The following is a 13,666-nucleotide window of genomic DNA, read 5'->3' on the forward strand; positions in this document are numbered from 1 at the left end:
GTTCCTTTGCTAGTGTTCAATTAAAAGAGGATGGGAGAAAAGGCAGACATGATTCATAAGGGTGAACTATCCCAGAGATATCCCATTGCATGACAAATCCCTCCTTTTCTGGTTCTAATGTGACTCTGGGAAAAAGCTGTTCCTTCATAATCACGATGGCTTTAGTCATGGAAGCAGGGTTTATAGTAAAGCGACAACAACAAAAGAAACAGAAATGGCTTGGTTCGATCTGAACCATCTTACTATTTCTCCTCAGCCCCCATTCTTATCACTTTTCCATACGTGCAAGGTGATGTTGAGGGATTAAAGAAGACAGCAATGGGCAATTATATAGGGCAGTTTATAATTTTTCGGAAGGTGAAGATCAATTGAATCTCTTAAAATAATTTCCTTTTGTCACTAATCTCCAGTTAACCTTTTCCACATGAATCACTGCAAGTGAAGAACATCTATATGAGAAAGCGAGCATGCGCTCAATGGGATACATGTAGTTTTCTGTAGGAAAGCAGAGAACTAACATTAACCATGAATTCCAAGGTTTGGGTAGTTTCATGGAGACAAGCCAGCTTGTAAAACAAAGGCAAATGCTATTTTTCCGAATAAATAGTCCTTCAGCCTTACTGTGCCTATGAGAAAGCTCTACTCTCAGAGTAAGGATTTAAAGATCACTCTACCTTCCATCATCAGAAGTTGTAAGGAAATCAAGCATCCTGGGGACAATTACATTCCCTAGTCTCTAAGATTGCAAACAAGGTCATGCATGACTCTTAAAATCCCAACTAATTCAGAGGAGAAAGTACTCAGCGAGGGCACAGAGAGCTCATTAGTACGAGCATTCATCCCTTACTAGATCAATGCGGCTTTCAACCATGTTTGGACACAAAACATTGTACTTCGGCAAACTTGCTGCTGAAGAGAAAAATCTTACTGTGGGTTCCAGATCTGTGACCTTTCATGATTTAGAAGGCCTGGTAGAAGTCCATGAAAAATTTATGTGGGACCAAGCACATGGAAGGAAAGTAAAGTCAGGCAGTTTGATGCTCTGAACCTAATGAACATTATATTTTTGACATATGTAGATAGGACTTTATGGGGATCGAACTTGTAAAATGACTCAGGAGAGAATGCATGAGCTGGAAAATAAGTCTCTCACAGTCTGTTGGGTCTGTTTTGATATGGTTAGTTGAACTAGTCAGGGCAAAACAATGTTCTTCAGAGTCTGGAAATGTCTACGTTATGTGAATTATTAATAATATTAAGTGGCACTTGCATTTGTACTTGAACCAAGGACTTTCTTTTTTAATATACTGTTTTATCCAAAAAGGGCCATAAGTAGTTTATTTTGCTTTCTCGTGGACAATAAATATTTACCCAGACAAAAATCTCCTGAGTTCTGACATCTAACTTCCTTTTTCTTTTTCTTTTTCTTTCTCCTGCTTTACATTTTATAAATTATAGTCTACTCTTACTTCCCATCTTGTGACTTTCATCTTCAAATAAGATGTTATTTCTCTCTAGATAAGTCTTTCATTGCCTCAATTTTGGGCATAAGTAAAACCATGGTACATTTCACTATTGGATAGTGTTATCATAGCAGTTAACATGCATTATACTAATAAGCTTTTTTAAGGTAGTTGAAGAAAATGACCATTGTCTCTCAGAACTAAAACCCTGCTGAGTTGCAGCTGTCCCCTTGCAGCGGTGATGGTGATAGGAGGAGTTTCAGGATGAAATGGACAGGTGAACATGATGGGGCGGGGGCGGTGCGGCTCAATGCAATGCCGCTGAGCCCGTGGGCGCTGCCGTATGTCCTCTGAAAACCTGGAGTTTATGTATATATTTTTGGGTATATATATCCATGCCTATAGAGATATGACTGAATGCTAGGCAAAATTATTTTTTCTCTCTTAGCTTTGTGGAATCAAAGTAAGTCAAAGAAGCATTTTGTTAGATAAATTATAAAATATGTTAATTGGTTTTATTTTGTTTTCGTGATATAATTGAATGTGGAAAAGACTGAAGAAATCAGGAGGAAACGCTAATTGTAGGAATTTTCAGAACATCGTGAAGTCCTCAAATTATTTAGGTAGTCTTGGAGTTGCTGAATGTGGACCAGCTCTACATGGAGAGATATTATAAGTAGCTACGTTTTGGCTACTGAGGAACTTTATGTAATACAATTACGTGTCATCCTAAGGCTTCCCATAAAATTTGCTACCTGTTACTCCCTGTCACAGTATCTTTACTATTCAAAGCAAGACACAAATGCATGAGAATACTTATTTTTTTCACATTGCTAAAGTTGTTGACACAGATATTAAAGGTGAATAAAACTCTGTATCTCTAAAAGAAGGCTTTACAAAAGTTTTATTGACTTTGGCAGACCAAAGAGCCGGTCAGTCCTCCATTCTCATTTGTAATGCTCAGCCAATTAGCCCACGTTATCAACTTGAAGTGTTGGAAGCAGGCAGTACACACATCCATTAATTCAGTAGATCCTTATTGAGCATTGTGTCCAGTATTATGCTAATTATTGAGCCCATGTCAGTCCGCTTTCCCGAGCCTTCCTTGTAAGCCTCGGTCTGGCTCCCAGCCGATGCTTGCCTGACGCCTGCCAGCACCAGCAGGGTGCCAGGCTCAAAGGCAGGAGAAGATCAGGCTCAAGGGCAGGGGAAGACGGTGAGGACTCAGATCTGAGATGAGAAAGCAAAAAAGCAATGCATCCTGTAACTATCCATCAGTGACATCAAATTTCTAACACAGGAGACAGCAGAAGAGCCAAATTTCTTTCATTATGTATTTAATTATGCTTCTTAGAGTAATCTACAAAAGAAAACTCATCTAACCATACAGGTCTTTCTGAAATTATAACAGAAGTAGGAATAAAAGGTAAAATTAGTTGAATAATTTAGACATGTTTTGGAAAACCGCTGAGTAAAATCAAATTATAAAGGCACACTTTAGCACTCACGAAGACAGCTCTGTAAAGTAAGTCTTTATCCAGTGATAAAATACCATTTAGTTTCCCCACATTTTTTTCAGATTTTGAGATCAAGTTGAATCATGTTTTTCCAATAGATTTTAATGACATCATTTATTAGCTTGTGCCTACTGCTGCATTCTACTCACTCATCATATAAATGCCCTTTTCCTTTTCCTATAGAAAAGTGGCGTGAAGGAAGGGTGGGCACACTGAGGCGTGGGCATGAACCCAACGAACTCTCCTAATTGTGCTGAAAAGATTTTAAAAACTTAAAATATAATTAATGTAATCGTCAGGAAAAGAATCCTCGGGGATGGTGAGGGTCCTTTAGGATGGCAGAAATCTCTTGAATACATATTTTACCACCTCTAATTGCACTCATAAAGCTGAGATAATCAGACAAGGGTTATGACATTGCCAAGCTCCAAGGAGCACAGTGCTTTAACCAGTGCATTGGGCGGAAACAAAACAAAACACCCTTAAAACAGGAAAAAGAAAAGCACCAAAACTCAAGAATGTCAAACCCCCCTATGTCCCAAAGCAGCCGTTTTTCCGTTGGTGTGGCATCAGCCGGGAGCTCAAGTCAGAAACCGGGGAGTTGTCCTAGACTGCGCCCTCCACAGGCTCCCACCCTGTCACTTCTTCCTCTCACGTGCAAATGTCAGCCCTGAAACGTTCCTGGAGGGGAAGCAGTAGCCCTACCAGACGTATATCTGGGTGACTATGTCTCTTAACACAGAGCCTTTCATGTCGTACCTTCTCAGTGAATGCCGAGCCAATGTGTGAAAGGACTGCCTTGCACAAGAGTGATCTGATCTAATATTATAATGCTTCTTCATGATGTAAGTTAGACTGTGATGTCATGAGTCTCATATTTTCATCTTATTGTGAACCCCATTACAACAGCTTCCCCCCACCCCCCGCCGAAAAACAAGTTTTCTCACTTCAGTGATGGGCCATATGCATTTCTTGAAAAAAAAATTTTTTTGTCCTTATCAGTTCTTTTGAAATAGGGCTGCTAAATACGTAGGGAGAAAGGCAAAAAGGAATTCCGATTGTTGTCTTAGTTCCATCTAGCACACACAGAACAAAGGAGAGTTGACAGAATTAATCAGATGCGTTTGCCTCATCATCCCTCCCTTGCTCTTTTACTCTATCTGTCGAAGGGCAGAAGCGTGTGGGGGTGCGAAGACGGATAAGGGGAGTAAGGAAAAGCATAGGCTCTGGAGAAGGCGGGTTTGGGTTCCCATCCTGACTCTGCTAAACTGTCTGGGAAAATGTAGGCAAGGGCTACACATCTGAAGATAATAATAAATTCTCCCAGAGAACGCAAATTCTCACAGAAAGCAATATAAAGCAGTCGCTTACCATCTGCCCCCAGCCCTGTTCTCAAACTAGAACAGACTTGAGTTCATATCCTCTAGGAAAAGGCAGGAAGATGGGTGACTTTAAAAAAAACAACAACAACAACAAAAAACCCAAACACTTCTGTTGTCTTATTATGGTGAGTTTTTTTGTACTAACAGACACCCATGGTCGTTTTGCTGAGAATTTCATGAGATAAGTCATGACAGGTGTTCAGCATGTAATAAGTAATCATTAAAATGTTGGCCATTCCTACTATTTGGCTGTAATTTAGGAAGGCAGGGACCTCACTGGGTTTTGCTCACTGTCATATCCTCAGCATCGAGTCGAGGCCTGAGCCAGCATAGAGTTTCAAGGAAATAAATGTGTTTCATGGCTGAATATATTCTTATTTGCCCAGATAATTGCGTCAATGTCTCCAGCCCTGGAGACCACGTCCAAGCAGCACTCCAGCTGGGTGTGTTTTCTCGAACACAGAGACTTACCCCAGGGTGTAGACCATGCAGATGAAGTATACTACAGAGGGCAACCAGAATCTGTAGGATTCGGAGAAAGAGAAGAGAGAGTTGTTCCCGAGGCCAAGTGTTGCCGCCTGCACACACTGAGCCGGAAATACTGGAAGAAAGCGAGGTGTCATCAGAAAGCAATTGCTGAAATATGTTAAAATTTGAAAAGTGCATAACTCTAACAAGAGTTGTGAGAGGTAGTTCTGAAGAGAATAATAAAATTCCTGTTTTGAGGCACAGTGGAGGTGAGAAAAGCACAGCCCGAGCCACCTGTCAGTCTACTCTAGACAACAATGGAAGTGATTTTCAGGATAGATCGGCCCCGACGTAGTTCTGCAGCCACACCTGTCTCCGCCAGCAGCCCCGCAGTCCTTAGACAGGAGGGAAGTGGACACAGGAGAGTGTTTTCTTTCCCTGTCAACCTGCAGTCATTTGAAGCGGATCCCTTTGAAGGCTTCGCTGTATCCACAGGTACGGTGGCACCTATCGTGATACCCATCAGGCATCTGGGTGAGAGAAGTCATACCAGAGCTGCCATCAGTTCTAGAAGCGGAAAGCCAAGTAGAAAAGGAAACAGGAAAAGCAACCCAAAAAGAAAACATTTATGTAATCTCATTTATGCTCTCAGTTAAAATGAAGATGCAGAAGGAAATCACAAAATAAGGAGATTCTAGGGCACAGTGTAGGCCAGCCCGTTAAGTGGCTCTCAAGGCTAGGCTGCCCTTGCCAGGCTTGTTACTTCTTTTCCAGTTGTGCTCCGTATTACTGCCGCAGAAAATTGCCAGCTTACACATTGAGGGCAGTCCTTTTGGGGATGCCTATCTTATTTGACAGCATAAAGAAATATTTGCTCAAAGAACCTTGCTTAGATTCCATGAGCCTCCTTTTTTGGGGGGGACTCTGAGGAAGCTGTGAGGCCTAGGGCTACTTAATTTAAACATTTGGCTGTTAGTGAGATTGCGGTATTTACTCATTCACCTTTTTTTTTTTTCCTTGAAATTGAGTTTACAAAGGGTTTGAATTTTCTGTGCCCAAATTATAATAATTTAATCAACTATACAATTAGATAGTCAACCTGGGAACTAAGTCCTCGGCTCACGCATCTCATTAAAATGGCGTAGCTTTCTAACAGGTTTAAGATGCTAGACTACTAGATTTGATTAAGACTGAAATGTGACTTTTTCCAGTCATAGTGACCATGACCTTATTTCAAAAATGTGCAGGGGAAATGCCATACAAATAGACTTAATTTTTCTTCTATATAGACAGAACTCTAAAGACGCCCCAGACTGTTGATAGTACAGAATGCAGTGACTAATTTACTTGTGTAACTTCAAATTGCATTTTCCATGATTCAGTAGACGCTTATATCTTATGGAGCACACAGGGTGCCAGGAAGAGCAGATTGCAAGCAAATAGTTCCTTTTGGCCGTAACCATATCACATTTTTATGTTACGAATTTTTTTTTTAAATCTCTAAATGCAGTATCATATGAGTTAGTACCACCCACCCCAAAGTGTAGAAAAATATTTAACCAAATATTAGTATAAATTCCAGGTTATGGGAAATAAATGCAAAACGGACTTATTGGCATCATTAAAAGAAATATATATATATAAAAAGAAACGTAGTCTGGCTTTTGGTTCAGGATGTGGGCTGCCACAAACTTATGTATATCCCTTTCTTCTAGGGCAACAATGAAATTTAAAAATATAAGAAAGAAAAAAAAGAAGGAACGAAAAGAAAAAGAAAAGAAAGGAAGAAAAGGAGGGCAGGAAAGAGAGAGAAAATGAGAAGAGCCCATTATATTTTTAGAGCCAACATAAGGCAGAACAATTTGAGAAACTCCAGAAAAATAAAAGTCAAATGGGTATGATTTATAGAGAAATTAAAAGAAGGAAAGTACGGCCCAAACGACAGAAATGGTTCTTACCATGATAGTTTCAAATAATTTCTAAACCTCAAGTCAGCATAAAGACCCGATGTGGGCCTGGGAGTGACCATCAGGAAAATTATGTAAAAAGCTGCATTTCAAAATAGCTGGGCCAGGTGGGCCCCTCACTGTTCCTTTCTGTTCTGACTTAACAAGGATAGAGTACAGGTGTAACAGAATTCTACTCTAACAACTGGGAATTGTCTGATGTTAGAATTATGTTATGCTCCTTGTGGGCACTGAGAGAGAAACCAAGTAGAATTGGAAGTAACTTTATTTCAGACAGACATGAACAGGTGGGAAATACGAGCTACATCTTCTAGACAAGATAGAGACATGATAAACTTCTCAACTCTTAGAAAAAGTTCCTCCTTTGGTGGATCCCCAATCTGTTTGTGTGCCTGTATCCGTACATGTGTGAGAGAAGCCAGTCAGGTGAAACAGTGACTAACCTACACAGGTCTACAGTCTGCCCTTCCATCCAAAGAAAATGGACCCTACCAGTAATCCGTATCCATCAACCTGGCCCTACATCCTAACCATACAACAGCCAAGGATGTCATGATAACTGAAGAACCAATATCACTATTTAAAAAGACACATACACATATACACAAAACAAAACAGAGGTAATTCCAAAAATATAAGAGAAATTTTTTAAAGATTTTATTTATTTATTTGACAGAGAGAGAGAACATGAGCAGGGGGAGGGGCAGAGGGAGAGGAGAAGCAGGCTGCCCGCTGAGCACGGAGCCCAATGACTGCCTGGATCCCAGAACCCTGGGATCATGACCTGAGGCAAAGGCAAACGCTTAACCAACTGAGCCACCCAGGCGCCCCAAGAGAATTTTTTTAAAACAGAATTTTAATGAGCATTCTAAGAATCAAGAGAATATCGAACATACACACATGCATAGATTGTTCTGGAAAAGATCAATCAAAATAAAATGATCCTGGAAATTAAAATACGAATGTGAAAATAAAAAGCTGAACAGGTGAACATAATATGGTGAACATAAATATGGGATGACTGGGTTTAACGCCGAAGTGGAGATGTGAAGGGTAAAATCAGAGGAAGAACCAAGAACAAAAGGAGAAAAATGAAAAAAGGAAATCTGAGGAAAGTTAAAATACTTTGAGCATGGATACAGGGCTCTAAAATATATCTAATAAACATTGAGAAGAAACAAAGAAGGGGAAGAAACGGCCCAAAAAATAAAATAAAATAAAAAATAAAATAAAATAAAATAACAGAAGTTTCACAATTTGAAGAAAGACAATTTTTAAAATTGAAAAGCCCATACATCTCAGTAAAATTGCACTAATTGAAAGAAAATTCTATGGGCTTTTGAGGATAGAAAAGATACATATAATACATGAAAATCAGACCTCACATGCCTCCCTGGATTCTAGAAGGCAATGAACAGAGACTTTCTGTGGGAAAGTATCTTAAACTTACAATTGTATAGGCAGCCAAACTATCAATCAATGTGAAGCTAAAAATATATGTGGCCCAGAGAATCTGATGCGTAGCATATCTCACGTATGAATTATTCTAGATGTAATCCAAGAAAATAAAAAAAAAAGCACATCTGATATGAGATGAATAACAGTAGCACTTGCTTATAACCTAGAAGAAATTTAGAAGGGAATTATAAAAGGACCTATTAGACCCTACTGTCTAACTACCTCTTAACAGGTAGGATCTTAATGATTATGGTCATTCTTTCTCTGCAAGCCCAGTTACGCTCCTTGGATGAATCTGAAGGCAATAATGTTCAGTAGCCATATACAAAAATCACTTTTTGTACCAGTCTTACGTTGTTAGAAGAAAGCTAGAAACAAAATAGAAATGTTAATTTGTCTACAGAAGAGAATATAAATATTGTAAACCCTGTTAATTTAAAAATAACAACATAACTTTAAAAGTTGGGTGGTGATTAAGGAGGGGCAATAGAGGAGTTGTGCAAGCCCGTTAAATCACTACCTTTTACTGGAGCAGTCAGCACACACAATCTAAGATTGATAAGCCAAGAGATAAGTGCATTATTTAAATAACAAAACAAAAACTCTTCAAATGTGTTAATTCTCTAGAATAGCGTCAGGATATGGGAAGAAGGGTGATGGAGGGTTTTTATTTTACAAATACTTCGATTTTATTTCATTTAATAAATAAATTTATCTGATAAAAATAGAAGAGACTGCATATAGAAGTCTTTAAGTGAAAGTCTCGGGAAAAACTTTTCTAAGACAACATGAATGTACGTTCTCATATGGGGGCTTTGGTGCGTAATGCGCATTTTGGAAAAATCCTTTAGATGCAGAAATGGGTGAATGATTTTGAATTTGTAAAATGACTCGAGATTTTTTTGAATGTCACAAACAACTTGTGAATTTCCTCTCCTTTAGGGTTAATGCCGTTACTAAATAAATCTTTTTTAAGGGCCACAATTTAAGTGTGGGTTTACAGCCAGTGATCGCATTTCGTTAGAAATATTTGTTCGATGTTTGCTATACAAAGGGACCTTTGCTTGGTGTTTAGGAAAATGCAAAGATGAGTAAGAATTTTGCTGTCCAGTTGTTTAGGGTCAAGTTGGGCGCCAAACCAAGCCCGTGGATGACCGGTACAAGGCAGAGTAACATAAATGGAGACCAAGTGCCCACTCTGAGGTCTTAGGGCTACGGACGGAGAAAGGAGGAAGGTAGCCTGTCCTTTTGAGGGATCAACAAAGTCTGCATGAAGGAGGTGAGAATTACACAGGTCATGAAGGGTGGAGAGAGACAGATGGAAACCACCTTCTAGGGGATAGGAGCAGGGGGATTAAACTTTCAGAAAAGGGAAAGTCAGGGCATTTGTGTGTAAAACCCGTGATGGAGGAAGTTGAGAACAGTCACAAGGAGAGGTCGGTGATCTATAGATCCCAGTGTGCCCTGTTGTTAATACCGCTCCTTTTACTCTGAAAACATATTTCGGGCAACACATTATAGGGTTACGCATAACATACAGATAGTCAGATAACCAGCAACCACTTTGCCAGGTTTGTACTGCATTTGCCGGGAACTTGAGGCTCTGTGAATCTTTCTGAGCATGGGTGCATTCTCAGTACAATTCCATTTTGTGAGATTTGTCTGCCAGTGGTGAGTCAGATGACTTGTAGTGTGCAAGGATGAGAAAAAAGACAATAGCAAGATTACTGAAGAAATCTAGGCAAGCAATATTGGGGGCTTGACATGTGGCAATGGAAATTACAAAGAAGAGACTCATTTCCAATTGGGAACGAGGACAGAGGACGACAGAGTGGGAGGTGAGGCCCTGGCTCTACGTGGTCTTTGCGATTCGCACCTTGTCTGTGGCTGCCAGGAGGCCTCTAGCTAATGGCACTTTAAGCAAGAGTCTGTTGTTTCCCTCTGCTCTGGGCTACAGGAGAGAAAGCAATGTTTTTCAGTTGCTGATGACTACATCTAGCCGAGTATGGAGAAGGATATTTGGGCCCCAAATAGTGACAGTGGGTAAAAATCAGTTTGTGTGGATAAAAGCAAAAAAATTGAGCTACCCTATGATCCAGCCATTGCACTACTGGGTGTTTACCCCAAAGATACAGACGTAGTGAAGAGAAGGGCCATATGCACCCCAATGTTCATAGCAGCAATGTCCACAATAGCTAAATCGTGGAAGGAGCCGAGATGCCCTTCAACAGATGACTGGATTAAGAAGTTGTGGTCCATATATACAATGAAATATTACTCAGCTATCAGAAAGAACGAGTTCTCAACATTTGCTGCAACATGGACGGCACTGGAGGAGATAATGCTAGGTGAAATAAGTCAAGCAGAGAAAGACAACTATCATATGATTTCTCTCATTTATGGAACATAAGAACTAGGATGATCAGTAGGGGAAGAAAGGGATAAAGAAAGGGGGGGTAATCAGAAGGGGGAATGAAGCACAAGAGACTGTGGACTATGAGAAACAAACTGAGGGCCTCAGAGGGGAAGGGGGTGGGGGAATGGGATAGACTGGTGATGGGTAGTAAGGAGGGCACGTATTGCATGGTGCACTGGGTGTTATACGCAACTAATGAATCATCGAACTTTACATCAGAAACCGGGGATGTACTGTATGGTGACTAACATAATATAATAAAAAATCACTAAAAAAAAAAAAAGCAAAGAACACAAGGAAAAGAATCTCTGGTGAACTATGATTTTTCAGTAAACAAATCTGCTATAGTAGTCAAATGAATTTTGAAGTTGAAATGAAAGACAAATTCTTTAGAAATAAAAGTCAAGTCATTTCTGAACGATTATGAATCAACTTAAATATATAATCACTATTGTCATTATGTAAATTTGGCTGTTAAATGGATTTTATATTCTAGTAATCTTGGGCAAATTTTAGGGTAATTGTGATTTTCTCTGCTTGTCATGGTTGTGACCAAATTCATGCAATAGTTTTTCTCTACTGTATGTCTCCTTTTTCTGCAACTTCGGGCCCCGTGCATATAACATCTGAAAAAGACGGATTTCAGTTTTATTGCTGTTTCTCTTTAAAATCATTTCTAAAATGTCGTGTGGTGTATCCACGCAGTAATCTGCAAGGTTCCACGTTTTGGCAGCGTTCTGAATCTTGTTCACAGGGAGTGATTTTGAACCAATCAAAACCTACACCACTGATTGTGAGTTTACTTGTTTGTTTGTGAAGGATGACTTGAGGTCATTCTCATTTTGAAAACAAATCTTTTTAGTTCAAAAATTGCAATCAGTCAAATGTTTTCATCGGAATTTTAGACTCGCCGAGTTATTTGTTCAGTCAAGTGTATCTCCGGAAAAATACCAAGGGATGTAATGTTTTCTGCTGTCTGTTGGCCCAAACCCTGTAGAATCCGACTGCCAATATAACCTTTGCGAGTGTATACAAACCACACGTTTCACACACACATATACATAGAGCTTTGTAGATTTCATGTTCTCAGGCAAGATTAAATGTCATATGTTTCTCCGCCAGCTGTTTTCTCTAAAATCCTCATCCACACAAATTGAATTGAATAGAAAATAGTATTGGTAGATGGTGAGCCTGTCATAAAACCATAGAGTGTTTACATCAGCAGGCAGCTTATCAGAGGGAGCACCGTCCTTTCTTCAACAAAACACTTCCCCCCCGTGCTAAAATGTCCAATCAAACCCCAATTTATTGAACATTTGGCTATATTGCCTACTTATTGTTAAGAAGTGAAAATAACAAGCATGAAATGAAGAATTATACTTAGAATAAAAAAGAAAAATATGTGTAGAAGGTGGTAAGAAAAACAGCAATGAGTAGAGAGTCCATACTGTAGGATTATAAAGAACATGTCTCCAAAGAAAGCTCTCCAATTACTTATTTCTACCTCACTTTTTACTTTCTAGTGTATTTTATAGAGAGAACATGCATACATTTGTGACCGCTAATGATACCCCCCATCTTAAATTTTTTCCCTCCCAGACACTATGGGAAACCACATCGCTTTGAATCTCTTTTTGTTTGTCTCCTTCATCTCATCTTCCTTCTGCTCAACATTGCCACTGCTTTTGGCCTTTCTCCCAGGCACCATTCCCTCGGAGCCCTCATCATTCACGAAGCTTCCGCTATAAAAGATACACTTGTGTTTTTGAATTGCTTTCTTAGTGCCTGCTCTTTCACATGTAAAAAATGTGAAAGTAAACAATCCAAAACCAGAATCTGAAAGCATTCCAAAACCCAAATTGTGAAATTAAGATATCTAAAACAAAAGTTTATCGTATTTTAAATAGTCACTATTTATTGAATGCCTCCTATGCGCCAAAAACCAGATTAAGTGCTTTATGTATAAATAATCTCCTTTCATCTCGTACAGATGCAGGGAAGTTAAGAACTTTTGCATTCACACTGCTACCATGAGGTGTGCCTGGGGCTGAACCTACTCTGTTCGACTCCAAGTCTCATGATTTTAGCTGCTGCTATTTCTCCATTATGCTTAATCTTTACGTTAATTCCTCTTCTCTGTCAACATTATCTGTTTTTCAGAGCTTCAAACTTGGGAGTTAACACAAGACTTCCTCTTCCCTTCCCCCCATTTATACTCTGTCAACAAATTATATTACTCATTTGAAACTGCTCCTAGATCCATTCTTTCCTTTCCACTTCCAAGGTCATCTGGGTGTCTCTGGTGATACAAGCTGACCTCCGGGACTTGCACCTTGAGAGTGACTCCCAGATTTCTGCCATATGAAGTTATGCCACATGCGTTTTCTGCTTTGTCACTTCTTAAAAAATATTTACTCAGTCAACCAGTTTTTACTTAACACCCTCATGCTCCTTAATGCTGACAATATCGATGGATCTCGATGCGGCCTGCCTTCATGCATCTTGAATTCTAGTAGGGGAGCCCAGGTTTAAACTGATAATTATAGAATAGTCACTTGATAGAAACTGTTATAGTTGTTACCAAAGATACGATGAAGCATTCTTACATTAAAATTATTTCTTGCTGACCATTAGCTCAAATCTAAACTTTTCAAATCTTGTCTTTCACTGTAGCTTTTCATTTCAATGAAACCAGTGTTCTTATCAAATCAACCAACCCATAAAATCTTCTTTAACTTATAAAACGTTACAGATTCTGAGCATATATGGACTCTATCTGGGTATCGTTATTTCACATTTCCAAGGTTGTGTTCTTTGTTGTTCTTGGGGGCATTTATGCATCTCTGGTTATATCTATGGTTCCATCCCCATCCGCAAACCCTTTAGGTAGAGACAATAATCATAATTCTTTTGTGTTCTTCCTGACTCTCGCTTTTTGCTAGCCCCACAATGGCTGTGAAAGTATGTTGCAAAAAGTTGTCAGCTAAAAGGTTGT

The 13,666-nt window shown here is 39.3% G+C and overlaps 1 protein-coding gene across 2 annotated transcripts in view; it reads left to right on the forward strand.

Annotated features, from left to right (window-relative positions):
• GRM8 (glutamate metabotropic receptor 8) overlaps positions 1–13,666 on the forward strand; it is a 723,043-nt gene that overhangs the window by 650,092 nt on the left and 59,285 nt on the right. The gene's annotated exons all lie outside the window — the stretch shown is intronic.

This window comes from Ursus americanus, chromosome 3 (genome assembly GCF_024610735.1).
Source record: "Ursus americanus isolate L20-20 chromosome 3, mUrsAme1.1.p, whole genome shotgun sequence".
Taxonomy (NCBI): Eukaryota; Metazoa; Chordata; class Mammalia; order Carnivora; family Ursidae; genus Ursus; species Ursus americanus.